Genomic DNA, 4,267 nt, shown 5'->3' on the forward strand with positions numbered 1-4,267 from the left:
TCTTTAGCAAATGTAGAAAAGCTTTTGAATTTTTGTTAGTAGTTTTTTTTTACTTTGAACTCTCTCGTGGAATCAATTCTCCCCAGTTTTTCTTTCATATTGTTGAATCATGATCTGTGATCCAAACCAAGGTAAATGAGTCCTGAAGTGCTTTGAATGCCATCAACAAATTGTTGCTTTGCTAAAGTAATTCTGGTAGTGTCATAAATTGCGGTGTGTGAGGTGGTGAGGCAGGATGCAGCAGACCCAGGTTGGAGTGAGGAGAAGTGGAGAAGTAGTTTAATGAAGAATATAGTCCAAATGTCCACAAAAACCTGGCAGCACGACTGAGCAGAAGCCTGGGGTCAACGTCAGTAGCGGCAGGATAAACGAAGGGACAGAAAGACAGACTGACACAACAAACGACAAGGACCTGACAGAGCCGCAGAGACACAGGTGACATTAAATACACAGGAGGTAATAAGGGAACGAGACACACCTGGGAACAATCAAAGGGAAGACAAGACAACATGGAAACTCAGAAGACACAGAAACTCAAAATAAATACACAGAAAAACACAGATCCTGACAGGTAGTCCACTTCTGAGAAGGTTCAATGTTATTCTGTGTTTGCTCTATGTGCGGATATTTGCTCTCACTGTTGTTTGCTGGAATCTCAAAGCCTTGGAAATTGTATTAGATGTCAATTTATCTGTTTTTGAATTTGTTCCATTTAAGTATCATCTTGGTTGAGTTTACCTTGTGAAACTAAATCAAAAATGTTGCTAAGCTCAGTTATTTATGACTTACCACAGAAGGTAACACAGCACAGCAGCAGGCTGGTTTGGATCGTTCATTTCCCTTAATAAATAAAATCAACATTTACGAAAACATAATAAAAAGCATTAAGGGGGTGACACATTTACATGGCATTCTATGCTATGAGCAATAACAACTGTTTGGATGAAAAGATGTGTTAGTTAGAAAGATTATTTAAAGTGTTTGTGGCGTGTAACTGTTTTTTAACTGTTTCATGTCCACACCCACAAGTAGGGCCTGCCTCCGAGGCCAGGTGAGTCAGGAGAGGCAGGCTGGCAGGTGAGGAGACAGTTGCACTTCATGTTGGTAAATGATCAGTGTTTCAAAGACGCTGGGAAAATATGCAAAACCTGAGGTTGATGCTGCTGTCTCCACCTTCTCCAACACTATCAGTCTAACACACCTTTTTTTATTCTCTGGCTCTGCCCTGTCTTTTTTTTTTTTTTTTTTAAATCTTGGCTCACATGAGAGGCATATTAATGTTTTTTGCAGCAGTCATCTTTGCAACAATGCCATCTAATTGTATACAAGTTTAACAACCTTGCAGCGGAGGCACAAAAGACATTCCATTTGCAATGGTCATGAGCAACCGACAAGTCAAAATGCTCCTGCTTTTTGAAGATAATATACATTGCTCTTATGGGAATGCTTGGAGATAAGGAATGGGACTGGGAACTGGTGGGACTCTGCATTCCCATGGAATATTGTTTGTGTCCTCCAGTAGGCAGTCCGACAATCTGTGGTCTCAATAAACACTCATAAAGCACGCGGACATGAACACAGGCCTACCAGCCTTATCGGAGTGACACATAAACTCGAGTGTGAAGACCGTACATAAATCATGTTTTCACGGCGAGATAAGCAGACAGTCAAGTGTTATCTGAGCTCCGAGGATGAAATAAAACATTTATGTGAAATTTTTTTTTTTATGCAAAAAAAAAAAAAAAAAAACACACAATGAAGGCTTCAGGGTGTTTGATGAGTTAATCTGAACCAGACCTTTTTTCAGAGAAAAAAGCCCACACATTGATATCACACTGCATATTTGTCTGCGAGCGCAGGCCGCGCCATGCGAATCCCCCCGGCTGCAGATCCACACCTCCACGCCACAGCTGTCAGAAGGACGGACCGGAGGAAAACAACAGCTCTCTTTCTCACCACGCTTTTCGCTTCAATAGCAACAAGCTCTCATGTAACACCTGTCTGCTGTGTTATGAATGACTCTTTTAGAAGGCGATGGGCCAGTAAGCGTTCATAATACAGAGAAAATAGCTTCTTTATAAATAATAGGATCACTGTACGTTATGTGATAATTAACTGCTTATTCTCTTTAAATCTAATGAACAAAAAAGTTTTAGGTAGCTTTGAGTCTGTTTTAAATCAGACTTACATGATACACTATCCTGATTTTAATTATGATTTGATTGTAACGAAAATTATAAACTTTTATCAAAAGAAAGACATTTATCTTTCCTGGATGCTAAAAATGTGATCCATGCTATTATTCCATCCCAATTTGGGACTGTAACAGTTTTCATGAAGTCAGTGTTAACTTTTTGTTTCATGGCAGCAGACAGTCCAGAATCCCGCTGCTCAAAACACAATTATATTTGCTTAGTGCTTGCACTGGTTTCCCTTTAAGTGTCATGAAGTGGTGGATGTGAAGTGGTGAGGCAGACGCGGTAGACTCAGGTTGAAATGAGAAGCTGATTTAATGGTGAAAAATAATCCAAAATGACACGGTCCAAAAGCACAATCCAAAAACAGTCCAACTACCAGGCAGCACGGCTGAGCGGAAGCTGGGGCTCCACACCTGTAGCAACTGGCAAAACGAATGGACGGAGAGACTGGATCGACAGAGAACACATTAGACGAGACGGCAACACACGAATGCTTGGACAAGGACCCGACAGAGAGGCAGAGACACAGGTGACCTATCAGTGACATTAAATACACAGGAGGTAATCAGGGAATGAGACACACCTGGGAACAATCAAGGGGAGGGGAGGACAAGACGGAGACTCAGAAACACAGAAAACTCAAAATAAATACACGGAAAAACACAGATCCTGACATTAAGGCCCTTTTGGGCCTTAATATAGATTGCCTTTGAATCTGTAGCACCTCAGTTACAGATCTGATTAACTGATTTTATGTGCAGCCATTTTGTCAGTTTTAAATGTGTTTTGTCAATAGAAGTGAACCAAATGAAAATGTAAACATCGTGAATTTAAGACAAAACAGAAAAGCCTTTTTTGTCGAACCGATAATAGCAGTTTTCTCTTCCTGGATATTTTTTTATTTTAAATTTTATTTTTGCACAACTTTGATTAAATAGATGCAAATGGCATACATTTTGGCCATTTTATTTATTTATTTCTTCTTCTTAAAGTTTTCCTTTAAAGAAAAGAGCAATTTGTTTTCCATTTTCTTGTTTTTGAGCTGTTGAATCACATTAAGAACACATTTGTGCTCATTAGCTTTTAATATGGCATGAGATATTATTAATGAGATATCATTTGTATCGCCTTTTTACATTATTACATTCATTTTTGTACTTTGATGTTGTTTTTCTACTGTATCTAGAGCACTTTGTCCAATGTTCCAGTTGCTTTTAAATGTTCTGTATAAGTACATTTGAACTTGAAAATCTAAAGCAATAAAGAGACTGTTTCAATTCACCTCCAGAGTGCATAAATTACAGATAGGTAATATTGGGTCAATGATGATATAATAGGAAAACAATTTATTAGGACAGGAAAAAAAAATCATAAAAATCAGTCGTCTTAATAATAATAATAACAATAAACTCTTATTGGTGACGTTTGTAAACCTCAGAAGTTGTTATGACATGAAAAGTTATTTTTGCATCATGAATGTCACTGCTAGTTTAAAAAAGAAACTGTGTAAATGCTTTGTTTACATTTAAAACACAATTTAACACAGTTATTGTAAAGATAATGGCCATTTATTGATAATGGGCAATTTTGTATTTACAAAGCAGCATTTGTATATTTTCTGATTGCTTGGGCTCAGAGATCTGAAGGCAAAAAGATTTATTTAAAGATTTATATAATTTTTTATTTTTTTTGTCATTTTTATCTGTAATTATAATAAATTCCACAAATCATTGTGAACTGTTGTGAATGTGAACTAAAAACAATCATTTCAAGTTTTATTGCAACTAAGAACAAAAAATGAAGCAGTTGTGATGGCCACAAATATGAACCTTACCCCAATGACCCATCATGCTTTGCATGAATAAATTGTGCAACTTTGGATCAAAATGCTAGTTAAGAATAAACATTGATGATGATATATGATACACCGATGTTGCTCACTTTTTCTTTTCTGTAACTCATACCTGATCTTGCAGACACTGACATTTCGTTTCTGGTGTTGGTCACGGCTCAACCACAATGTCTTTTTGAGAGTTTTCCTTTGCTGACCAAGTGAGAGAAATTGGCAT

This window comes from Xiphophorus couchianus, chromosome 1, assembly GCF_001444195.1.
Source record: "Xiphophorus couchianus chromosome 1, X_couchianus-1.0, whole genome shotgun sequence".
Classification (NCBI taxonomy): Eukaryota; Metazoa; Chordata; class Actinopteri; order Cyprinodontiformes; family Poeciliidae; genus Xiphophorus; species Xiphophorus couchianus.